Below are 26,312 nucleotides of genomic sequence, written 5' to 3'. Positions count from 1 at the left end.
TTACTTCACTTAGTATGATAATCTCTCGGTCCATCCATATTGCCGCAAATGGCATTATTTCATTCTTTTTTTATGGCTGAGTAGTATTCCATTGTATATATGTAATACATCTTCTTTATCCATTCATCTGTTGATGGACATTTAGGTTGTTTCCATGTCTTGGCTATTGTGAATAGTGCTGCTGTGAACATTGGGGTGCATGTATCTTTTTTAATTAGAGTTTTCTCCAGATATATGCCCAGGAGTGGGATTGCAGGATCACATGGTAACTCTATTTTTAGTTTTTTGGGTTTTTTGCCCACACTGTGCAGCATGCAAGATCTTAGTTCCCTGACCAGGGATGGAACCTGTGCTCGCTGCAGTAGAAGTGCAGAGTCCTAACCACTGGACCACCAGGGAATTTCCTATCTTTCGTTTTTTGAGGAACTTTCATCCTGTTTTCCATAGTGGCTGCACCAACGTACATTCCCACCAACAGTGCAAGAGGGTTCCCTTTTCTCCACACCCTCTCCAGCATTTGTTATTTGTAGACTTTTTAATGATGGACATTCTGACCGGTGTGAGGTGGTACCTTGTTGTAGTTTTGATTTTTCTAATAATTAGCAATGTTGAGCATCTTTTCATGTGCCTACTGGCCATCTGTATGTCTTCTTTGGAGAAATGTCTATTAAGATCTTCTGCCCATTTTTTTTTTTTTTTTGCCTGCACCATGAGGCTTGCAGAATCTCAGTTCCCCAAACAGGGATTGAACCCAGGCCATGGCAGTGAAAGCCCAGAATCCTAACCACTAGGGCACCGGGGAACTCCTGTCTTCTGTGCATTTTTCGATTGGGTTGTTTTTTGTTGTTGTTGTTGAGTTGTATGAGCTGTTCGTATGTTTTCTTTTGTTTTTTGGCCACAACACACAGCTTGTGGGGTCTTAGTTCCCCGACCAGGGATCGAACCCTTGCCCCTGCCGTGGAAGTGGGGATTCTTAATCACTGGACCGCCAGGGAAGTCCCAGAGCTGTTTGTATAGTTTGGAAATTAAGCCCTTGTAGGTCACATGATTTGCAAATATTTTCTCCCAATCCGTAGGTTGTCCTTTTGTTTTGTTTATGGTTTCCTTTGCTGTACAAAAGCTTGTAAGTTTGATTAGGTCCCATTTGTTTATTTTTGCTTTTATTTCTATTGCCTTGGGAGACTGACCTAAGAAAACATTGGTATGACTTATGTCAGAGCATGTTTTGCCTATGTTCTCTTCTAGGAATTTTATGGTGCCGTGTCTTATATTTAAGTCTTCAAGCCATTTTGAGTTTATTTTTGTGTTAGCTTTTGCTTTTCTTAACTTGGGGGTTCCCTGGATGAGTTTCAAGAGTCTAGGAACTCTTTTAAATAGTGTAGAGAACGCTGTTCTTTGGTGTTCCCAGCAGCCCCCTCGGCCTCTTCCCGCTTCTCATCCTGCACGCCCTTGGGAGCCCTCTCCACGTAGGGTGGCCAGCTGTCACCACACACGTGCAGAGCACCGGCCTGGGGAGGAGTTAAATGCACAGTGTTTATTGACAATATATCCCTACACATATCAACTATTAATTCATGCTTGCTGATAGAGCAACTTGTATAATATTTTTATTTTCCAGAAACAGTTCTTTTAATTCAAAACAATGTTATGCAATTATCTGTCAGCAAGGATGTGGCTTTTGGTTTTTTGGGTTTTTTAAATTAATTAATTTATTTATTTTTTGGCTGCGTTGGGTCTTCGTTGCTGCATGCGGGCTTTCTCTAGTTGTGACGAGCTACTCCTTGCGGTGCGCGGGCTTCTCATTGCGGTGGCTTCTCTTCATTGCGGAGCACGGGCTCTACGCACACGGGCTTCAGTAGTTGTGGCTCACAGGCTCTAGAGCGCAGGTTCAGTAGTTGTGGTGCACGGGCTTAGCTGCTCCGTGGCATGTGGGATCTTCCTGGACCAGGGCTCGAACCCATGTCCCCTGCATTGGCGGGCGGATTCTTAACCACTGCGCCACCAGGGAAGCCCAAGGATGTGCTTTTTATGCATTTTGAATTTCCACATTCCTGAAGAAAAAGCTTTTTAAAAAAATCACAGAGGTCTGGTGCAATATTTCCTATTGCAGCAATCACCCTTTTCCTCAGGAACAAGCGACAATTAAGGTGCAGTGTTGTCATCTATGCTACAAGCTTCCAGAGCTCTTCTCTCCCCTTCCTTCTGTGACCATCCCTGACCCTCACACACATTGCCAGAGCTTTGATGACACAGTGCAGCACGTCCATACACAGTCCTTTATGAGTTAATAACTTTACAGTTTTCCCCAAGAATAATGGTCATATCTGTAGGACTCAAGGGCCATCTCTGGTGATGAAGGAAAGAAGGAAGGGAGGCAGGAAAGAGGGGAAGGAAAGAAAGAAAGGGAGAGAGAAAGAAAGAAAGAAAGAAAGAAAGAAAGAAAGAAAGAAAGAGAGGGAGAGGGAGGGAGGGAAGGAAGGAAGGAAGGGGGCTGACAGTGTTGAAAGGCTGCATGAGGCTCCCTTGGCCAGTCCCCAGGGTCCATCTGCTCTGCTCTCGCTGAAATATCCTCCCTCTGCCATTTCCACCTCTTGAGAACCTCACAGTCCTTCAAATACACCTCCTCCTTGTGTGACACTTTCCTTCCTTCTACTGTGATCACTTTCTGTCATCGGCTGGGACCTTTAAGACGACAGGGCCTAGTCCTGAGCCAGAAGAAAGGATATTGCAAAAGGTAGGCGGAAAGGAAGGGGTATCATGGGACCTGTATCGGGAATGATCGCCAGGGAGAAACAGCATAGAACAGATCTAACCTTGTTACTCATGGTCGGAGCCTTGCTGGTGAGGGAGCAGCTGGGTCCCCCATCTAGCAAAGGCCCTGGTTTGGCCAGTGAGACTCAACATCACTGTCCAAAGGAAGGGCATTAAAGGACCCTCTGGATCTGATTTCTCTCTGTATCACATTTTCTAAGGCTTGAACGTCAAATACTGAGAATATGAGCATCTCAGTTTTCTTCTTTATACTTTCCTAGATTTTAAAAATGTTTTGCTCTGATCAGAGTGCTTCGCCATGACGTCCCCATTCTCTTCCCCCATTCCTGCACATTTGGTTCTCCAACGGTGTTTCACTCCCGTCCAGGGTCATTGTCCAACAGAGCCTGGTCTCGGAGCAAGGCTGAAATTCAGCCTGGGCCCCATCGGTCAAGCCCTGCTTCAGAACAGAGGAGGGGTGCCTTTTCATGGTTCATCTGCCCAGATGGGGTACCTGTTTCTAATTCTCTCAGAGGTACCCTATGTGTTGGCCGAGGCTGGGCTGACATTCCCTGGGGATCGAGTCTAAATGAAGGTACCTCTCTGCCACCATCACCCACCTGGGATGTGCTGCTGGATCCCAGTGGACTCGGCCACGTTTGCCAGGCACCCCTGCCATCGCTAGAGGCACAGCCTTCAGCCCAGGACACCGCCATGATTGTGAGCAGGTGCTCGTGAGGTGCACAGTGGCTCTGCTTTCTCTGAGATCCTCAAAGCCACATTATGCCAGGAAAATTGCTACACATTGTCAGGTGGCTTCAAAGCCCCAGTCACACAGAGCTGTAGTGAAGCCCTGCATTCTATGTTAACTTCACTCTGGGATTAACTTAACTGAGGACGAGGGGGTGCTGGGAGAGGGAATACATCTGAGTGACAGGTGATCTTCACTGCTGACCTTCAATTATCCCTCCACTGTGGGGGCTGAGGGGTCCTTACTGAGTCTAGCTTGTCGTGTCTGGGCTGTCGTCTGGAGGATACACTCTGCCTCACATTTTAATGCTTTCTGGAGACTCCCCTGTCCCCCAGGCAGACAGATATCTGGTGGCTGGTCCCACCAGTGACCCAGACGGGCCCACACCTGGCTGCTCCCCGCTTAGGGACAGCCATGCTCCTCCCGCCTCCTCTTGTTACTTCTAGAATCAGAAAGAACAGGTTCGTCCATCTTCTTTCCTTCCTTTCAGGTTAAATGACAGCTACCACACAGTTCAGAAATGCTCAGGGTGGAACCCAGGGGAACAGGTGTGAACAGACACTGGTGGCTTCCTACCCTACAGCGCCCCCTTTCTGTCTTGGTCAGTAGCAGGCGGCCATAAATTCAAGGACCCCTTTCCAGCCTCAAGAGATGAATCTTAATTCGTTGAAAGCAGTGGTCTTGGGGGGAGTTCCCTGGCTGTCCAGTGCTTAGGCCTCATGCTTCCACTGCCAGGGACCGGGGTTCAATCCCTGGTCAGAAAACTAAGATCCACAAGCCGTGCAGCACAGCCGAAAAAAGAAAGGAAGGAAGGAAGGAAGGAAGGGAGGAAGAGAGGAAGAGAGGAAGAAAGGAAGAAAGAAAGAAAGGAAAGGAAAGAAAGAAAAAGAAAGAAAGAAAGAAAGAAAGAAAGAAAGAAAGAAAGAAAGAAAGAAAGAAAGGAAGGAAGGAAGGAAGGAAGGAAGGAAGGAAGGAAGAAAGGAAGAAAGAGAAGAAAGCAGTGGTCTTGGCACCCAGGCACCCAGTCTCTGCTCTGGGCTGGCCATCCTGTTCGGCGTGGCCACCCCAGGAGGGAGTCTCCCCCTGTCCCCAAGCCTGGCCTCTGCTCAGATCCAGGCACATCCTGGGATCCACATAAAGTGTGAGGCTCTTCTGTCTCACAGCTTTACCCCCAGCCCCCTTACACCCCTGCCAGGACTGTGTGGAAACTTCAGAGACCTTCCCTCTCTCATCCATCACTGGCCTGCACTGTTTACCACTGGGACACCCGCTCCCTTAGGCAGTGACCCTTCAGGCCAGGTGGTGCTGCGCTTTCTGTACAATGTTCCCGGTTCAGGAGTATGTGGCAAGGCAGGAAGGCCCCGGGCTCCAGGAGCACCTGGTGCACCTCGGGGCCGGCCCAGTGTTCACAGGCCTGTCTGTATCTCCCCCAGGCTGGGGGGGAAGAAAATCTCTCTTCCGTACTACTCTCAAAGGCGCCCCCTGCCGGACACCAGCGAAGCTCTTCCTTGACCTTGGGCATTTGTTAAAGGCACATCAGGCCTGCTTTGTAAAATTCCCTGAGGCTTGGGCTTCCCTGTGGCGCAGTGGTTGAGAGTCCGCCTGCCGATGCAGGGGACACGGGTTCGTGTCCCAGTCCGGGAAGATCCCACGTGCCGCGGAGCGGCTGGGCCCGTGAGCCATGGCCGCTGAGCCTGCGCGTCCGGAGCCTGTGCTCCGCAGCGGGAGAGGCCACAACAGTGAGAGGCCCGCGTACCACAAACAAACAAAATTCCCTGAGGCTCGTAACAGGGAGGAGAAAGCACTGGGAGAACACATATTAGTGTCTCAGGGAATTGTCCCTCTGCCTTTTCCGAGGAAATCTGCCTCTTCCTGTACCAACCTGCCTTAGGTTTGTGCCTAGTGGGAAGGGCTGTCTCTGATCACAGGGGCCCAGGGACTGGGCTGTGAGCGGGAGTGTTGGGATTGGCCAGTGGGTGGGGGCGGAGCTTGCTGACCAGTCCAACAGGGGGAGGAGGGGCAGGAGGTCACAGTCAGCTACCCGCCAAAGCCAGGGTTTGGCTTTCCGGAGCTCCTGGGACCACCATGTATATATGCGTCTGGCTCTGATGCAGAGAGCTGAGATCCAACAAGTCCCGCGGGGGCCAGACGCAGTGTGCTGGGCCCCGTAGGAGAGATTGACGAGGCTCTGGCTCGTTCAGGATCCCGCGGCCTGGTGGGAAGGCAGCCTCAGGCACTGACACGCAGACTGTGGAGAGAGAGGCCTGACCTCGGTGCACCTGAAAAGTTGATTCCTGTTTGGGGGGCGGGGGTGGGGTCTATGGAATCTTAAAAAGCTTCTCAGATGGATGAGGTTGGGCTTAAGGCGACCTTTGTTAGGGAGCTGACAGGAGTCCGAAGGGGGCTGGGGTGGGGGGAATGGGGGAGTGCATTTTAGACAGAGGTGACCGCTTCTGGGTGGCAGATATAATCAGGCTGAAACATCATTGGTATGTGGGGAGGGGGAGGGCCATGGAAATAAGCTTGTGGCCAAATCACAAAGAGGACTGAATGGGGAAGGGGGGGCGGCAGGGGGTGTATTTAACTTCAGTTTGAATTGTTATCACCCTCACGGTTTAAAGGCCCTTGTCCCCAGGCCCAGCTCTCACCTTTTCCTCCCCTCCAAGTTTTTAGCCAGTTCTTTCAGTATTTACCACCATAGGTCTAAATATTACACATATATTACTCCTGCTTGATTTTCCGATTTTAAATGCCATTCACTGTAAAAGATGATTTCACTCCTTCCCACTATACAGAAACATATTTCCTATCCCTTCAAATATAGTTACACTATAATTCTAGTTAGAAACATATTTTGTGTTTACGTTATTACTGTATCAGTGATATTCAAGCTGAATTACACAGTGTACCGTGGTAACTTTTCCTTTCTCGCTTATTTTTATGCTTTTCCTGAAATTCATCAGTCTTTGTTTTGTGTTGTTTAAATTTCTAAGTACTCATCACTAATTAAACTCCAAACTTTGTGTCAAGTATATAAATCTCTGTTCAAGATGTTCAGAAGCCCGTAGTGACCTACCAATTCAGTCTTCCTGGGAAGCCCCCGCTCCCGTCTGTAAAGCTCCCCCAGAAGCCCATGCACAGACATCACTGGGAGATTCCCGTCACCTCTCTCCTGGGTCAATGTCCCCTGGTCTTCTTCTTTCTTGCTTGACCCCATATTTTGGTGGGGCACATCCCCCAATAGCTTCCTGAGACAAGGTGCATTAGAGGTAAATTTTTTGACACTTGGAGATCTGGAAAACTCTTCATTCTATCCTTGCACTTGATTGTTTGGCTGGATAAGGAATTCTTGATTGAAAAACGTTTTCCTTTAGAATTTTGAAAATATTGCTCCACTGCCTTAAAAAAAAGTTGCTATTGGGCTTCCCTGGTGGCGCAGTGGTTGAGAGTCCGCCTGCCGATGCAGGGGACGCGGGTTCGTGCCCCGGTCTGGGAAGATCCCACATGCCGCGGAGCGGCTGGGCCCGTGAGCCATGGCCACTGAGCCTGTGCTCCGCAACGGGAGAGGCCACAGCGGTGAGAGGCCCGCGTACCGCATAAAAAAAAAAAAAAGTTGCTATTGAAAAACTGGGAAACATTTTGATCTCTATTTCCTTTGTCTGCAACAGAATTTTTCTTTTAAATCTTTTCTCTTTGTCCCCATTGTTTTGAAATTTCACAATGACCTGCCTTGATGTGGGTATCTTTTCATCTACTTTGTTGCAATGGTCCCTTGCAATATGGAAACTTTGACCAAGGATCGAACCCACGTCCCCTGCATTGGAAGGCTGATTCTGTACTACTGGTACCACCAGGGAAGTCCCAATTTCTCTATCTTTAAAATGAGGGGTTAGACTAGAATTCTTAGGGTCCTACCTACTCTAATGTCCCTGGGTTGTCCCTATGGGAACAAGATAGTATCTGTAAATGTGTTTGTCTGCTTACATTTAATGAATTATTTAGCCCGATGTTTATGGGAGCGTGTGTCCATCACATAAAGCCACAAAGCCTGCACCGCCTTCAGCAGTGGGGCAAACCCAGAGAGGCTGGAGCCAGTGAGAAAAATGACCTCCATCTCCAAGAACATGTTACTCCTTCCCCTCCAGACACCCTGGGAGTTGTCCCAGGTTATTCCTGTTCGGAACTCCTTCCCCGCTACCATCTAATCAGTTACCAGGCCTCCTCCATTCTGCTTCTGACGTTTCTCACCCTCCTGCCCCCCTGCCCTCCATCCCTGGTACCTGCTTAGGATGGCTTTCATCACCTCTCACCTGGCCACTAATAACTGCTTCCTAACTCATGTCCCTCCACTTCTGCTGTTCTCCAAAAGAACCTCCCACCAGCTACCAGAGAAATCTAAGCCACAAGACAGGCTATGCCCTTTCCCTACTAAGAACTCGTCATGCCCACCACCTCCCACCACAAAGTGGGAGAGATAAGAGAATTCCATAAATACCCACTCTTTATACATTAGTATCTTTTTTTTTTTTTTGGCCGCACTGCGCAGCTTGCGGGATCTTGGTTCCCTGACCAGGTATTGAACCCAGGCCACGGCAATGATAACCCGGAATCCTAACCACTAGGCCACCAGGGAACTCCCATATATATTAGTAGCTTAAGGTTGACGACGCCCATTGCACTGTTGTGCCATCTGATTCCCATACGGCCCTCTGACCCCAGCAGGAGGAACCCTTTGAAAAGTGAAAACCTGTGACCCAGGGCACTCCAGAAGGCATGTCTGGACACTAGATCCCTGACCCCAGCCAGTCCTCTTTCTGATGCTGCTTCCCTCCAAAGACTAGGTCTAATTAGTTGCTATGAACCAGTCTCACATGTGGATATAACCACAAGGATAGGACAGAGGCAAACCCCACGGAAAACAGCCTGTGACATCACAAAGCTAAGTGCTGGATGTCACCCTGACCGGGGTGGCCCACCACAGCACTGTGGCTTCTAGGGGACTTCCTGTAGTAGAAGTGTCCTTCCGTCCTCACCAGGACTCCAGGGGAGCCTGGAGTTTCAGCAGCCACTTCAGGAGGTACAGAGTCAGATGCATGATGTCGTGCCTCCCCGACTAGTAATCCCAGCAACATGTAAACCCAGTGCAACATGAAATCTGCTGGCTGGTAAGGGCGCCCTCATGTGTTACTATGGGGTAATGTCAACTTGGTCTTCGCAGCGGCAACAGGATTCCCCTTGGCATCTCTCGCCTTCCTGCATCTCTCTCCTCCCTGTGTTTCTCTCCTCCCTGCATTTGTCTCTTTCTCGCTCGCCTGTCAGACCACTTCATGTGCTCGGAGAAGAAACACAGGCCGGGCTTCTGAGTGTGACCCCTCTAGCCAGACTGAACGTTTCGTCCCTTTATACTCTACACATATGTACGTAAAAATGATTGAGGATCCCAGTATGTGTATGTGAGTTTTTATTTAATGATTTATACTGTATGAGAAACTTAAAATTATTTATTAATTCATTTAAAATAGCAACAACAAACCCATATTAACACGACATTTTAGTGAAAAATAACTAGGCTTTGAAAAGCAAACACAAAAGAGTGCAAAGCATGGCACTGTTTGATACTTTTGCAAATCTCTCGAATGTCTGGCTTAGTAGAAGCTAGCCAGGTTCCTATGTCTGCTTCTGCGTTCAGTCTGTAGCCACGTCACATGTCATGTAGCCTCTGGAAAAACTCCACTGTACACTCGTGAGAGAATGAGTGAAAAGGGCAACTAACGTGTTAGTATTTTTACGAAAACAGTTTTGACCTCAGCACCCCCTGAGAGGGTCTTGGGAACCCCGAAGGGGCCCCGGACCACTTTGAGAACTGATGAATTAAGAATATGGTCACATGAGCCACAGGCCTGGGTATGGCTCCGGAATCTAAAAAAAAATTTATGGCTTTTTTTTTTTTTTTTTGCGGTACGCGGGCCTCTCACTGTTGTGGCCTCTCACGTTGCGCAGCACAGGCTCCGGACGCGCAGGCTCAGCGGCCATGGCTCACGGGCCCAGCCGCTCCACGGCATGTGGGATCCTCCCGGACCGGGGCACGAACCCGCGTCCCCTGCATCGGCAGGCGGACTCTCAACCACTGCGCCACCAGGGAAGCCCCTATGGCTATTTTTGACGTTCAGGTTCCCTTTGCTTTGCTATCTGAATAACCTAGGTTGCACTGAGAGGGGCGAGGTTCGTCATGCTCCTGTGATGTTCTGGATTCTCTGCTTTCTGCTTCCCTGGGCTGCCTAGTCAAGGCCTTGAACCCTAAACTTCATCAGGATTTAATCACTCTTTTCACATAATGGCCTGCAATGCCCTACCCCTCAGAGAATCTCTAGTGATGGGGATTTCAGACACATGCAAGAGCCACCAAAGGGGACTTTTTAGGGCAGGAGATTTGGGGCGTGTTCACAGCAGTCTTTGCCCCCTGGGGCTGGCCCCGTGACAGTGTCAACTGAGATTTCTGGGGAGGAGGTGGTCTGTAGTGATACGCAGGGCCTTGGTACGGGGGCTCTGGAGCATGGCTGGTGTGGTTCTGAGACAAACGCTTACTAGCTGGGTGACCTTGGGAAGGTCTTTTGTCTTTCTCTGCTTTGGTTTCTTCATCTATGAAACAGGACTCTTTTTACCCACCTCCCTGGTTGTGGTAAGACCTACAGATAACGTATGCAAAGCACTGCGGTGTTGGCCAGGAAATCAGTAGCCGTGGAGCCCCAGCCATATCATTTCCTAATTGCTTTCAGGAGGACTCGACCTTCAAAACGTTTCTAGTCTCTGAGCGCTTCTCACGTCTGTTCTGTTATCGCCCTTGCCCCAGCCATCATCATCTTTTGTCTGGATTAATGCAGGAGCCTCTTAACCCATCTCTCTGCTTCCACTCCAGCCCTCAACCGTGATCTACTGTCCACGTAGTGACCAGAATGAATTTCTCATTCAGATTATGTGATGGCTCTGCTTAAAACCCTCTAATGGCTTCCCCTCTTACTCAGAACCAAACTCAAGTCTTACAGGGGCCTTCTAGGCTCTACAGGGTCTGCCCTGTCCCCTCCCTGACCTCACCTCCTACCTCTCACCACTGTATGTCTCAGTCACACTGGTCACTTCCTGTTTCTTCAACATGCCAGACATCCTCTGACCTCAGGACATTTGCACTCACTTCCCTCTGCCTGGAATCTCTCCCCCAAATATCACATGATTTTTTTCTCATTTCCTTCAGACCTTTGCTCTAAAGTCCCCTTTCAGAGAGGCTTCCTCTGGACACCCTATTTAACATAACACCCCATCCATCAGTCCCTGGCATCTTACTCGGCTTGATTTTACTCACCATATGGTAGGTGCTCAATGTTTGTTGAATTGGGTTGAATTGGATTATCTGGGCTATAACTTCTCCATCTTTATTTTTACTTTATTTTTTATTTCTTAGCTGCGTCACATGGCGTGTGGGATCCTAGTTTCCCCACCAGGGACTGAACCCGTGCCCCCTGCACTGGAATTGTGAAATCCTAAACACTGGACCGCCAGGGAATTCCCCACTTCTCCATCTTTAAAATGAGAGGGTTGGACTAGAATTCTCAGGGTCCTACTAACTCTAACATCCCATACTTTTGTTTATATCCCTGTATTGGAAAATGACTTGTGAGTGAGAACCAAATTGTATCTATAAATACGTTTTTCTGGTTACATTTAATGAATTATTTTAACATGGTGAGTAACAGGCCTGTTACAGTCTCCTGATTCAGCAGACATCACAGGAACAGAACCCCTGCCCATCTCAGTGCAGGGTAAGTTCTTTGGGTGAACAGAGAAAAGGGAACCTGAACTCCAGTATAAACATCACAGTTTTTTTTGGGGGGGGGGGGTTCTAGATCTGTTCCCAGGCCTGTGGCGCACATGACCATATTCTTAATTCAGCAGTTCTCGAAGTGATCTGGGCCCTCTTGGGGTTTTCAAGACCTTTTCAGGAAGCCCCAAGGTCAAAACAGAGGACCTGGCAACAGCCCAGTTCCTTTCCTGGACTCCTGGCTCTTCTCTTCCATTGGAGCAGCCAGAGTGACCTGTATCCAGTGCCACCTGACCTTCTCCCTTCCAGGTACTTCCCAGGGCTTTCCCAGCATTTCTACAGACATACTCTCAGGGCAGGTGGACAGAATGGTGTCCTCATACCTGGGGCCACATCCTGAAGCAGCCCACCACAGCTCAAATGCAATGGAAGCCTCCTGTTTCTGCTTTAAATGCACGGGGATTTTGCATTATTGGTTCCATAAGATAACCATTTTTAAACAGATAAATTTATGTATTTAATTATGTGACTCTCAAGCAAACTCAAGAAAGGCAAGTCCCGTTTATCTTGTGACTTCGGGATTTCCTTGCATATTATCAAATGCCTCCTGAAGCAGGGGTGCTGCCCCTCTTTCGTTTGAGAAAGGCTAATATCCAGGAAAAGTCCTCAGTGGGGCGCTGGCGGGCCTCCCTGCCCGCCCCCCTCCCGCTGGTGACCCTGCCCTGGAGCCTGGGGCCTTGCCCCTCCGACCTTTGCCACATTCTGGCTCGTCTCTCCCCCTGCAAGTCCCCTGTCCCCTGGGATAGGTCCTCCTGGGTCTCTGGTGTCATTCCCTCCCGAATACTCCTCTCCTGCCCCTGCCTCTATTTGGCATCGGTCGCTCCACTGTCCATTCTGTCACTTCGCTCGGGGTTTGCGCCCTTCACGGAGGGCGCACCACGTAAAGTAAGCGGATTCTTTCCACCCGTGAAGATCAGGCCTGTGGAGTCGGGAGGTCCGCGGTCGGGGGCGCCGCCGGGCCTGGCGGGGCGGGTGAGGGACAAGGGTCCGGTCGCCCCGTGCCCGCAGTTCCCGCTCGGGCCGCACGGTGGAGCGCGCTGGGCGGGAACGCGTGGCCCGCGCCACCTCTGCACCCCGGACCGCCGGGTGCTCCGCGCTTTCCCGCCTCTCTCTGGGCGCCTCCCTCCGGGAAGGGTCGGCTTGGGCGAGCAGGATACCGGGAGGAGGCAGAGCCTATGGGGTGGGACCCAGCTGGGGACGTGCGGCTTGACCGGGGCCCTCACATCTTGTTGACGCCTTCTGGAATGCAAACAGTGACAGTTGCCATCGCTGTCCCCCGACGGCCTCCGCATGTCATCTTGGGCCTGAAAGCTGCAGTGAGTGTGCTTTGCCACTTAGCAGCTGTGCGACCCCGAAGGAGTGACTGCACGGGTCTAGGCCTGGATGGCCTTGTGTGAACAAAGTAGAGATGCGACTGTCTACCAAGAGGACTTAATAGAAGGCCAAGGGTGTTCTGGGTGCCATGTGGGCACACCGTTCCTCCTGTTCTACTCCTGGGGTCTCTGGAACAACAGCCAGAACTCCACGTGGCCGCTACCCTCTCCAGAACCCCCATGGGGACCAGGCCCCTGCAAGTGCTGTCTTTCCTCTTAGGCCCGCAGAGCACTGTGGGCCGGGAGCCAGGCACGCGGGGCGAGGCCAGGCCTCCTGGGCATGGATGGTGCACTGATCATCTGAGTTCCAACAACGTCAGGGGAAGCACAAGGAACGTCCTGCAAACTTTCCAGAGCCTTTCTTGGGACCTCTGAGCACCTGGGTCGTTTCTGACCTGTAACCAGTGTGCTTTGTTGGGGGAGGGCGGGTCACGGAGTGGGGAGGAGGACCTGCCTCCCAGCTCTCCCTGTGCGTGTGCCAGTGTGCTCACTACCGCCTGTAAATTTGCAAAAGGGAACTCTCATTTGTTGAGCAGTGTGGGAGGTGTGGGAGGGAGGAAGTGTTAATACTGTTTGAAACCAATTTGGATGTGATTGAATGAGAGGCTTCCTGTTTCCATTTCTCTTTGATAATTGCCTATTAACAACAGGCTGGAGTGACCGGGCACCCCAGCCAGAGCCTTAGCTGTTGGCAGGTTCCCCTAGCTTTGAACTAGCTCTGTCTGAGCTCAGCCTGGGATGCTGGGGGAGCTCCGGCACCCCTCCTGCGGCGGGCAGGTGACATCTCGGCCCCCTCCTGACCTCCCGTGCTGCCTTCACGCATGGCTCCCCCAGCCTGGACTTTGACTTCCTGTCTCCCGCCCTTCCTCGCCCTGCCTCTGCTCAGATGCCTTCTGCTCGTGTTTGTTTCCTGGTTTTCTCCCCATCCCAACCGCAACCCCAGATCTCCCAGAGGGAGGCCCCCAAGTTCTCCATCAGCCAGTCCTGAGGGGCTCCAACCATGCTTCCTGACCTATCCACCCCTCACTTCTCTCAGGGAACCCTGACCACACTGCAGACCTGCCAGCATTCTCTGGAACCTGAGCACTGCTCGGGATTAGCTGTCCTTCCAGCACGTGGCATCGCAGGCCTCCCCACAGCCTTCCTTGAAAGTCCCAGCAGCCTTCCTCCTGACTGCCTATGGCACTAACCCACCCACCGCATGGGGCCACAGCCAGCCAGTCTCTACTTCTGGCCTTCCTGTGTGTTTCCTAACTGGTTCCGTGTGTGGACCTTGGTTCCTCAGCCAGACAGAGAGCTCCTGGAAGGCAGGCCATGGCTCAAGCTGCTCCAACACTCCCACTGAGTGCCTGGCTGGGTGCTGGGCATAGAGGGGCACTTAGAAGACCTTGCCAGGTATAACCTAAGGAGGCTGGGTCAAGGTTGGGGAGGGAGGCATGGACTGAGGCTGCGGGACTGAAGGAGTAGTGGTGGCCCTGAAGTTTTTGTAAATCACAACAAACACCAATTGCAGGAAGGAAAAGAAAGAGTTCTATATTTTAAAAAATAATAATAACAATAGAGAACTAAATCAAAGAGAATCACTGACAGGTCACTAGCTACAGTAACACCTCGCTGACCTGGAGCATCTGGAGCCGTTGAAATTCACAAAGGGAGCATCAAGTGTCTCAGAATAGTCAAGATTGATGTCATCAACTCCCGTGCGCTAATGCCCACACACTTTACCCTGAGTTGAACCCCTCGGTACCCTGCACTTAGGAATCCCTGCTTTTATGAACATTTGTAATAAATGTGAGCATCTGGTTTGTAAATCACAACAGATTAGGAGCACAAGTCAAAGTGTCATTAACCGGCTTTGGGCCGACATTCTGACAGCACGGAGAGGTGACAGCTAATGGCCATAGTAAGGGATGAGGCTGATGACCTATCCAGGGCTATCAGCAGAACTCCAAAAGCCCAGCAGCCCAGGGCCATCCGGCAGGGGCACAGAGCCACACCCAGACAGGACGCGCCCTCTAAGCCCGGCATCACTGTGCAGCTCAATATGGAAACGGGTGTTCATAATGATTAAACTTGAGTCACGAAGAAAAGTTAAATGATATTCAAATGACTCGTTTAAAAAAAAAAAAAAAGTTAAGGAAGCACCTTATTCATTTTAAGTTAGTTGTCTTCCAAAACAGATAAAATTTATTTTAGGAAGCTTAAAAGAAGACACCTTTTGCTAACTAGAATACCAAGTGGTAGCTTCCATTTCCAGTTTCCTGAACATTTTGTACACATGCTCTCATTTGGGAGCTGCAAAATTTATCAACACTTTAGAGATGAGGGCAGGTGACTCACTGAGGGTCCCACGGCCTAAGTAAAAGGGCCAGTCTCAATGTCAGGTGTCCTTGACACGTCCACCAGCCTCGCTTCCTCAGTCTCTCCAGGATGACTCCGCCCCCTCTTCCCCACCTTCACAGCACCCTGACTGCCCGGCAAGGGCTCCAGATGGATGTTTCTGTCCTGATACTGAAAATGTCCTCTTCCTCAGCTGTTCCCTTCTCTCCTGGTCTGTCACCCCACCACCCCCAGCAGCCCAGGGCCACTGGGCGTGACTTTCACCCACACCGTGTCTTCCCTATTAGCACACCCCAGCGCCGGGCATCTCACCATTGATATCACTTTGGTTCAAGCACTGGATCTCTTCAGACAGGTTCTTCAGGAAGACGATGGGCTGGACACTTATGCCACCAGCACCTCTAACCCAGAGTTAACCATTTACCGAGAGACAGTGTGGCCTAGTCAGCTCTAGGGTCAAACTTCCTGGGTTCAAATTCCAGCTCTGCTACCTACTGTGTGGGAGAGTTACGTAATCTCTCTGTGCCTTGGTTTCCCCCATCCGTAAAACGCAGATGATAGTGATACTTAACTCACGACGTTATTGTGACTATCAAAAGAGTTAACATGAGCAAAGCGCTTAACATTTTTCCTGACGGGAAGCCTTTGACGAACATCATTCGTTATTGCTCACACAAGGCAATTTACATAGATCATCCCCAGAATCTGCCTCAAATCCTTTTTGTAGGGTGAGACTGGTTTAAAGAATCTCGGATTGTCATGCCAATCCACTAGGGTAGCGATGAGCTTTCCCATTTTGTAGCAGAGGCTCCTGAAACACAGAGAAGTAAAGGGACTGACTCTAGGACAAGAGTGCCGGGAAGCGGCAGAATTGAAACTTGTACCTGGGTGCCATGGTCTGGATGTTTACGTCCCCCCAGGGTAGGGTATTAGGAAATGGAGTCTCAGGGAAATCATTAGGTCATGAGGACAGAGCCTCGTGACAGGGTTAGTGCCCTGATGAAACCTGTCCCTTCCACCATGTGAGATTACAAATAGAGGGCACTGGCTGTGAACCAGAGGCGGGCCGTCACCAGGCAACACATCTGCCAGGGCCATGGTCTTGGACTTCCCAGCCTCCAGAACTGTGAGCAATAAATGTTTGTTGTTAATAAGCCACTCAATCTCTGGTACTTTTATGTGGGATCCCGAGCAGACTAAGACACTGGGTCTACCTGACATTTCACTCATGATCTTTCCACGACGTCATAACTACCTCTCTCAGTAGAAATGTTCGAGAGAAGAACTTCCTTGGGAACGTAAGAGAGCAGTCTTCCCACTTCTGAAAACTGGAGTTCCCACTTTCAAATCCTGCTTCGAGAGATTCAACCACCCAGATGTTACATTTTCAGAACCTGAGAAGGACAGTTTGGGAGGAGACAGTACTTCCATCTTTCAATAGCAGAGAAGCCCAAGACCATCCTCATTGCCCCTGGGTGTTCTGCTGATCCGTCACTGTGTAACCATGGCCTCAACTCGTAGTGGCTGGAAACAATGCTCATCACTTTATTATTCTCTCTTGCACTTCTCAGTGTTGGCCAGGCTCAGCCAGGTGGTTCTCATCAGGGTCCTCCATGTAGCTGCCGTCAGATGTTGGCTGGGCCTAGAGTCATCTGGAAAGTCTCCTCACTCACATGCATGGTGGTTGATGCTGCTGGTTGGCTGGGACCTAGTGGGAGCAGAGGCTGGTGGTTAGTATAGGACCAGAACACCTACACACAGCCTTTCCATGTGGCCTGGGCTTCCTCACAGCATGGCGGCTGGATCCCAACAGCAGGAGTCCCTAGAAAATAAAGCGGAAGGCACATGGCGTTCTTCTGACCTAGCTTCGGAAGTCACATAAGTGTCACATCTGTGGTGACTTCTACTCGTCAAGGCAGTCACAAAGTCCCACCCAGGTTCAAGGAGAGGGCACAGAGACCACTACTCATGGGAGGAGTGTCAAGAGGAGTACGTAACGTAGGATATACCGCGAAGGCCGTCTTTGAAAATTAGTGTGCCACGAGGCAGGCTTTCCTGGAAGAACTTTCCATTTGAAGGAAAAATGTGATGAGTGGCAAATTGAAGCTCTAACAAGGACCCCTCCCTGTAGTCACGTCTGATGATAGCTCCTTCGGGGAACCAGCCACAAGAGACATGGTTGGCAGCAAGACTTACTGCTCTGCCAAAGCTGTCGTTGAAATAAATAGGATTAGGGCTGCAGTGACTTCACCATCCGGACTGTGCTAATAACATGCAATTTGCAGCCATGCTGTAACCAGCAAGGCTGAGGGGGCACGTGAGTGAGATGGCCTGGTCACCTTCTGTACGAGTCCGTTTGCTGGAAACCTGGCAGGTCCTAGACCTTGTCCCAGAAGACAGGTCTTAAATCCGCGCCTTACCAGCTTCTTTTGTTTCTTTGTTTTTTGGGGGTATTTTTTTGTGGTACGCGGGCCTCTCACTGTTGTGGCCCCTCCCGCTGCAGAGCACAGGCTCTGGACGCGCAGGCTCAGTGGCCATGGCTTACGGGCCCAGCCGCTCCGCGGCATGTGAGATCTTCCCAGACCGGGGCACGAACCCATGTCCCCTGCATCGGCAGGCGGACTCTCAACCACTGTGCCACCAGGGAAGCCCTACTAGCTTCTTTTTATGAAGACAAATGCTGGAGGTGATTGAGATTTTGAAGTTCCTCAGTCAGCCAGAGCCCCAGGAAATGTCCTCCATCCTCCCCCAGCCCCTTTCTGAGGTCTCAGTCCCAAGCCTGGGAGCTCTGGAAACCCAGTCAAAGCAGTTGAGAGCTTTCCCGCTGGAGAGCACGGGTGCTGGGGCCTGGTTCCCAGGGGACCTTTGTCCAGCCTCCAGGCGTGCTCAGCATCCATCCTCGACCCGCTGCGGCAGGCCCTGCTGAGGGGTGGCTCCTGAGATGTGGAGCACAAGATGGTGGAAAGACCGCTACCCCGGCCAGTCCCACCCCTTTCCCCGTGGCCGCTTGACCCAGCCCGCTGCTGGCTTCCTTCCGGTCTCTCCCCTCCAGCTCCCTGGCCCTGCTGCGGGAAGCACGGCCTCCTAAGCACAGCACCTGTGGCCCTCCCATGCAGACCAACCTGACGTTGTCCCAGGCCCTGCCCCTTCCGGCCTGAGCAGTGAGTGGTAGGGCTGGCCTTCCAGAAGGGCCGCAGCGCAGAGCGTGCCGTCATCGCATCCTTGAGGCTCACACTCCTGTGAGGACTTTCTGCTCATGGGGGCCACGAGTGAGGCTGCAAGTGAGCAGAGGGGCCAAGGAGGCTCCCGTCCCTCGGGTAGGTGGGCTGCTCTACTGGTCTGGGATGTGATGTCACTGCCTCTGGGTTGCCTCTCTTGCCCCTGCAGAAGCTTATCCCACTGTGGGCCTTCCTGATCCCACAGGGGGTTCCCTTAGTGAGTGAATTGCCCCTGATCTCAGCTCCTCACCTGGGAATTCTCAATACAGAGCAGCAATGAAATCCGGAAGTTTCCTCAAGTCCTATAGGTAAATGACACCACCCAGATTATGCAGATCTAGAGAAATGTCAATAACAATCGTCACCGTTTTTTGAGCTCTACTATGTGCCAAGCACGACACCAGTGCCCTATTCTCAGTATTAACTCCTTGCCATAACCATTTTACAGATGAGACCACCAAGGCTCAGAGATGTTAAACAGATTTCTCATCGTGTCATACCAGTGATGTTGGAGTCACTACATGAATCCAGATGTGTATGTTTGCAAAGTCCTCAGGAGAAGCCGTGAAGTATTTCTGACCTATGCTAGGCCTTGGCAGGTAGCGAGTCCATGGAATAACCCAGTCTGGAGCGTCCCATTTCATCCTCGGTCCCCACCGGAACCAGTGGGTCTGGGCGCAGGGAGGACAGTAAGAGTGGCAGGCAGGCTGGCAGGCTGGGGCTGGTCTGGGGATGGGCTTGCCCACCATGGGGTCCAGCTCATGCTGTTGTGGAGGGAAGTCAGGTCTTAGATGCTAAAGTTCCAAAGATAAAGGGATTTCTGAAGATGACTTCACAAGGCTGGGGTGCTGCTGCCTGTTTTGACAGCTTAGCCATTACCCAGGGGAAAGCCCCTCCCCATGACTGTCCCTGAGATGGTTCCTCGTCTTCCCCTTCCCCCACAAGAAGTACTTTCGGTAGAAGGTGCATGGACTTGAGGTTCAAGTCCCTAATAGGCCACTTACTAGCTGTGTGATCTCAGGAAAGTCACTCAACTTCTCTGAGCCTCAGTTTCCTCCTCTGTGACTGTGGATAATAATACCCATCTGGGGGCTTCCCTGGTGGCGCAGTGGTTGAGAGTCCGCCTGCCGATGCAGCGGACACGGGTTCGTGCCCTGGTCCGGGAAGATCCCACATGCCGCGGAGCAGCTGGGCCCGTGAGCCATGGCCGCTGAGCCTGCGCCTCCGGAACCTGTGCTCCGCAACGGGAGAGGCCACAACAGTGAGAGGCCCGTGTACCGCAAAAAAAAAAAAAAAACCTATCTGCCTGTTGTTGGGAGGATTTGAGATCTTAGTCATGAAGTCCTCAGCCCTCAGCACACGGGAGACGTGATGAGCTGGCATTATTGTCCTGGACCCCTGAGAGGGCAGGACACTGAGGACAGGTTGACCAAGTCCCTGCCGGAGTGTGGAGGATCCTGCACAGTCAGCAAAATTTCCAGTGCGAGCTTGGATGGGTCTCTGGACCCCCGGGCTGCCTGGCTCATAAGGCAGGCCTCCCTCAGCCCACTGAGAGCACCTGCCATGGAGGGCGGCGGTTTCCCTGAGGAAATCTGGTTCAGTGAAGAGGAAATAAGAAACGGCTTTGCGCCGGGCCCCAATCAGGAAGGGCCAGAACAGGGATCTGAACCCAAGACTATCAACTACTTTTCCTTGCCCCAGACAGGAGAGAAGAAGGAAAACGCAAGCTGGCCTGATGGGGCCAGACCTGTGTTTGCTGGGAGCCCAACCCAACAGAGCTTTGTGTGAGGACTGGAGAGAGTGCCCTGCCCTCACCCAGGGTGCCTGACAAGGGCTAGGAGCGCTGGACAGGAAAGGCAGGTTTCCTGCTGGCCTTGGGCTCTGGAGAGGCCAGACCAAGAATTTCCGGCAGAACAGGCCCACTTGCTGCTGCTGCCCCCGGCCGGGGCTGCCACTCGCAGCCCTTAGACGCGAGCACCCAGCCCAGGACTCCCGCCCCACGGTCACAGTCCCCGAGGGGTCAAAACACGGGAAACTTCCTTCTCCCAAAGAGCGGGAGGGAGGAGACGATGGGCCTGTTGGACCCAGGGCTCTCCGACCTCCCGTCCTTCGCAGGCCTTGCTCCACTTCAGCAGCCGGCGCTTCTCCAGGTGGGCCAGGAGTGGCCCCTGGGAGGGGTGGTGGCACAGCCCGTGTCCACTCATGGGGATGAGGGACAGAGTCCTGGAAGCCCCGGTAGAGAGGGACACATGACAGGAGAAGTGGCTGCTGTGGACGACTGGAGGCCTGGCTGGCGCAGAAATGTCCTTCAGAGGCCACCCTGGCATTGGGCCCTGGATGGCTCCCGCCGCACACCCAGCTCCCCCCACGCGGGGCCCAGCAGGGGCTAAAGACCACATTCCCACGCCGCTCCCCCTGGAGCTGGGCCAGGCCCCAGGCAGCGCCTTTCCCTGCCGCCCCAGCTCAGAGCCCGGAGAGCCTCAGGGTCTGGCCTGGGGGGAACCAGGCGGTTTCAGGTACCTGCTGACGGGGCCCAGGCAATCAATGCCTCTCTATGTCCTGAAAGGTCCCACGCTCACAGCCGTGGGCCCAGGACAGACTTGCAATATCTTCCCAACCGGGCAAACCCCTGGGCTCCTGGTGGAAATAGAGAGGTGTCCCCCCGACACTGGCAGCGATGAACTGAATCTCAAGTCCTTGAACATGGCCTCTGGTTGTGGGGTGGGGTGTACTTAAACTACCTGAGGACCTGAATTTGTTTATTCATTCAACGGTTGCACTTCTGCTCGAATGTCAGGACGCTGTGGTTGCCTTAGGGCACAGCGGCCGTCCACGCAAACCCTGCAGAGCCCCGGGAGCTGACAGGAGACAGTGAGTTCTCTGTCAGTGAGAGGACTAGATGGAGTGGTCCTGGGGGCCATCCAGCTGGCAGTGTGCAGTCCTTGGTCACTAAGTCCTGGTCTCTGCTAGGAGGAGCTTAATCCCTGGGGCTGAATAGGAGAGGAGATTGCAGGTAGCCTCAGCCATTCTGGCTGTCATGGGGGCTGTGCCCGTATGGTCATTGACCGGCTGGCATGATCAGACCCCAAGTTGCCAGAGGACACTCTCTAGGGCCCCTGCTCCAGGCCCTTAAGTTGTTGCTTGGCTGGAAGAACCTGACAGTCAAAGATGAGCAGCTCTCTGGGCCCCAGTCCTCCCCCCAGTGACCCCTTACCCGCCACGGCCAGGTCAAGGAAGGACTTGCCCTCTGGCCTCCCATCCACCATGGCCATGGAAGCACACACAGGAGAGCCTGAGCTCCTTGGAAGTGTCTAGATGAAGCTTTCCAACAGGAAACCCCACCAAGGCCTTGGCCGGTGGGGTAAGGACGGCTGGTCAAGGCTCTCTGACCAGGTGGGACCAGGCAGAGCCACTTCAAAGAAGAGCTTCCAATGGCCATCATCAGAAAATCTACAAACATTAAATGCTGGAGAGGGTGTGGAGCACAGGGAACCCTCGTGCACTGTTGGTGGGAATGTAAGTTGATACAGCCACTATGGAGAACAGTATGGAGGTTCCTTAAAGAATAGAACTACCATACAACCCAGCAATCCCACTACTGGGCATATACCCTGAGAAAACCATAATTCAAAAAGAGTCATGTACCACAATGTTCATTGCAGCTCTATTTACAATAGCCAGGACATGGAAGCAACCTAAATGCCCATCGACAGACGAATGGATAAAGAAGATGTGGCACATATATACAATGGAATATTACTCAGCCATAAAAAGTAACAAAATTGAGTTATTTGTAGTGAGGTGGATGGACCTAGAGTCTGTCATATAGAGTGAAGTAAGTCAGAAAGAGAAAAACAAATACTGTATGCTAACATATATATATGGAATCTAAAAAAAAATGGTCATGAAGAACCTGGGGCAGGACGGGAATAAAGACGCAGACCTACTAGAGAATGGACTTGAGGATATGGGGAGGGGGAAGGGTAAGCTGGGACGAAGTGAGAGAGTGGCATGGACATATATACACTACCAAATGTAAAATAGATAGCTAGTGGGAAGCATCCGCATAGCACAGGGAGATCAGCTCGGTGCTTTGTGACCACCTAGAGGGGTGGGATAGGGAGGGTGGGAGGGAGACGCAAGAGGGAGGAGATATGGGGATATATGTATACATATAGCTGATTCACTTTGTTATAAAGCAGAAATTAACACACCATTGTAAAGCAATTATACTCCAATAAAGATGTTAAAAATTTATAAAAATTAAAAAAACAACAACAAAGAAGAGCTTCCATGGCCTCCATAGAAACTGGCTGGCGTCCTGGAGACTGGGCATTCTGGCCTCCTGGCATCTGTCCATGCCCTCCCCCTTACCTGCCACAGCTGCCATTCCTCCTCAGGAGGCTCCTGGGAAGCTGAGCTCCTCTCAACCGAGAGGTGGGGCCCCAGCAGCACAAGGTTCACTGGCACGGGAGGGGCAAAGGCCCCCGGAGAGCAGGGCCAGAGGCTCTTCAGGGTGCAGCCGAGGCCGGATGTTCTGGGCCAGCTCAGGTCCAGAAGCCTGCACAGGGCCTCCGGGGGAGGTGGGCCCCATGGGGACAGAGCCCTGCCCTCTGGGTCCAAGGACCTGTCAGATCCTGGCAAATCATTGAGCTTGTCAGAGCCTAAAAGTCAAGTGAGTCAGGGAGATAAGACACGCAATTAGCCAGAAAACTGGGCGCCTCATGAATCACTTCGTGTCCAGGCAGCAGATTGCCACCTACATCCCATAGGTGGAGAACTCGCAGCTGACTGGTGGGCGTTCTTCCAGAGGTGAGGGGTGAGATCCTGGGACACGACCTTACTGGAAAGAATGGGGCAGGGAACACCCCAGACACCAAGGCGGCCTGGATAGAGGTTCTAGGGCTGCCCCTCGTCTGCTGTGTGACCTGGACAACTTCCTTCAGCTCATCTGTAAAATGGGCCTATAATGCCTGTCCTTCTTTGAGGCTCTGGGGAATATCAAGTGAGCCAAGGGAAGCAGACCTGTTGAGTGAATAGCAGGCTGCTGTGTACATATGCATGTGTGAGTACACACACAGACACACACGCAGACACACACACACACACACACACACGGGAGGAACTGTCCCTCCTGCTGTTGGCATTGTTATTATCTGGGTCCAGCAGTGCGTTTCCCTATAACATGCACAGTCAGGGACCATAGTCGCTGTTAGGGACTAAACTGTGTCTCCTAAAATGGGTATGTTGAAGGCCTAACCCCCAGTTCCTCAGAATGTGACTGTTTTTGGAGATAGGGTCTTTGAAGAGGTGATTAAGGTGAAATGAGGTCGACCCTAATACAATCTGACTGGTGTCCTTATAAGAGGGAGAGGACTTCCTTGGTGGCACAGTGGTTGAGAGTCCGCCTGCCGATGCAGGGGACGCGGGTTCGTGCCCCCGTCCGGGAAGATCCCACATGCCGCGGAGAGGGTGGGCCCGTGAGCCATGGCCGCTGAACCTGCGCGTCCGGAGCCTGTGCTCCGCAGCGGGAGAGGCCACAACAGTGAGAGGCCCACGTACTGCAAAAAAAAAAAAGGAAGAAGAAGAAGAGACACCAGGAAAGGCCATGTAAGGATGCAGTGAGAAAGTGGCCAAAGAGAGAGGCCTCAAGGGAAACCACCCCTCCTGACACCGTGATCTTGAGCTTCCAGCCTCCAGCACTGTGAGAAAATAAATTTTTGTTGTTCAAGTCCCCCAGGCTGTGGTGCTTCGTTACAGCGCCCCCAGGACACTGATACCAATAACTCACCTCGCTTGTCCTGGAAACTCCTCTCAAAGCCTCCTCACGGGTGGTACTTCCTTGGACCTGGGCCCTGCTAGGCAGGGGCAAGCTCCTCTCCAGCCCTCACATTTGGGGTGGGGTCACCCTCACCGTCTCCTGTAGGGCGGCTCCTTCCCAGCCAGACCAACGGCCCTCTCAGGGGTCCCTGGCACTTAGACCCCTCTCTGGCCAGCAGCCTGCCAGCTGGTCCTGCACCTGCGCAGCAGGGCTTGGTTAGCCCCTCAGCGGGGGCCTGGGGCCAGGTGTGGGTGCCCCCAGCTGTACTGCTTCTGGACCCTCAGCCCACGTGGCCTTATTCTTTCTTCTGGCTCCTGGCCAGATTGAGAACCCCTTCAGGAAGGCTCAGCAAGTATTCCCTGAGGCTGGCATCTCCAAATTCTTCCAGAAATCCAGCTATGGTTTCCATTCCTCGTCTAGCTGACCAGGGCATTCAGGAGGATCCTGGAGGCAAGGGAGAGGTGGGAACAGATGCAGGATCCAGTGGACAGGTGTGAGGGCCCATCTGCCTGCAGGCCCGGGCCCCCAGGGCCAGGTCTTCATCGGTACAGCCTTCAGCCCGAACCAGGCCGTGAGCCTGGCTGGAAGCAGCAATGCCTTCTCGGCATGACCCCTGACTGGCTGACCTCTGATGCTGCAGTCGCTGAGGTGGCCGTTCTGCTAGGGGGGTCCTAGTCTGAGGTCAAGAGCCTCACCACTGCTGGCGAGGAGCAGAGACCAGGGCTCTGGAGGCTACTCTGGCCATCGAGGGGTCACGACCAAGAGGTCATGAGAGAAGGTGGTCAAGCTGGTGCCCATGACAGTGTCCAGAACTGAATTAACACCAGGCCTTTTGTACCAGACTCAAGGAAGGAAAGGGCCTGCGTTCTCTCCTCAGTCCCCGAGGACACTGTCTGCCCTCCCTGTCCTTCCAAGAAAAACTTCCCTTGTACCGGGAGACCTTCCGGCTCTGCCAGAGCCGCTTTTGATCACCCCGGCTGCGCTGCAGGGAGGCAATGGCGGAGGGGCTGGTCAGTCTAGCCAGGTCTGAGCAAGGGTTTTCATCCCTTGACGGATGGTTGCCCTGATGTGTCCACTCATTCATTTATTCAATCAGAAACTACGAAGCATCTTTCTGACCCAGGCTCTGTGCTAGGCTCTGGCCCAGGGTGAGTGGGAAAGCTGTGGAAAGGCCCCATGGTCTGCACAGGGATTTATGACTAACGTGAGGGATGAGTAGCCCTTTCTCCAGAGGCGGGCGGGTGCCTGACAAGGAAGGAGACACGCACGCGCCCCAATAGAACTCCTCTGAGAAGCTCTCTGTGGCCGGGCTGTTTGTCTTCCAAGCACATTGGGGGCCAGGGCTCAGCCCCACCCCGTGTTATCTTTGTGTTCCCAGGTCCTCCATGTGGGAGTGGTTACTCTAGGCTGTGCTGGGGGGGAGTGAAGAGGGTTGGGTGAGCAGAGGTGAGCATTCGATACAACGACCTTACCCTTCTAGCCCATCCCCAGGTGGTCCCCCCGGACACTGAAGGGGCTGGTGTTTCTTGAGCGCTGAACACGCCAGGGGCTGGCAGTGGTGGGACAGAGCTCTCGGCTGATGGCGGCCAAGGTCGTCGGGGGCATCGGGACATTTCATCCTCTTGCTCAGGCCCCAGCCCTGGGTTACCCAAAGGCCATGTATCTTAACTCTCTGCCTCGTCTGTGCCTACAGCCACGTGGCTGAATATGGCCTCTCACCATCATCCCCAAGTCCTGTGAACTCATCTCAATATATCCCGATCCCTCTTTTCTGCTCCATCTCCATTCCTGCCGCAGTCTCACCCACATGGCTGTTACGGTCTCCCAATCCTCTTGTCCCCTACAATCTAGCCTACCATCACAGCCAGAGTGATTTTTAGAGTAAATGAGATCATGTCACTTCCCTGTGGTTACTGGAATAAAATCTGGATTCCTTACCGTGGCCTGTAGTTCTGTACAAAATAGGGCCCCTCCCGGCCTCTCTCACCACCCCTTCTCTACATCAGCCATCAGCCTATTGTTCAAACTCAGGGAGCAGGACATCATTCCACCTTACGGGGAGCTCTGCAGCTCTTCCCCTCCTTAGAATATTCTCCCCCCAGATTTCGCCTGTCTCAGCACAAGCACCACCTCCTTAAAGCAGCACTCTCTGACCGCTCCAGGCTCTCTCGCGGCATCACCCTGA

The 26,312-nt window shown here is 52.4% G+C and overlaps 1 long non-coding RNA gene and 1 other non-coding gene across 2 annotated transcripts; both read right to left on the bottom strand.

The window, feature by feature from the left end:
• Positions 1 to 326: 326 nt before the first annotated feature.
• On the bottom strand, positions 327 to 399 carry TRNAR-UCU (transfer RNA arginine (anticodon UCU)). Its single transcript has one exon. It is a non-coding gene; the product is annotated as a tRNA-Arg (tRNA).
• Positions 400 to 14,255: 13,856 nt separating this feature from the next.
• Positions 14,256 to 22,906, bottom strand: LOC117307804 (uncharacterized). The gene is made up of 2 exons (XR_004521670.2): positions 22,681 to 22,906; positions 14,256 to 16,796 (listed from the first exon to the last, which is right to left on the bottom strand). It is a non-coding gene; the product is annotated as an uncharacterized lncRNA (long non-coding RNA).
• Positions 22,907 to 26,312: the final 3,406 nt, after the last annotated feature.

This window comes from Tursiops truncatus, chromosome 14, assembly GCF_011762595.2.
Source record: "Tursiops truncatus isolate mTurTru1 chromosome 14, mTurTru1.mat.Y, whole genome shotgun sequence".
Lineage (NCBI taxonomy): Eukaryota > Metazoa > Chordata > Mammalia > Artiodactyla > Delphinidae > Tursiops > Tursiops truncatus.
The sequence above is the reverse complement of the archived record's forward strand: the minus strand, read 5'-3'. Positions and strand labels throughout refer to the sequence as shown.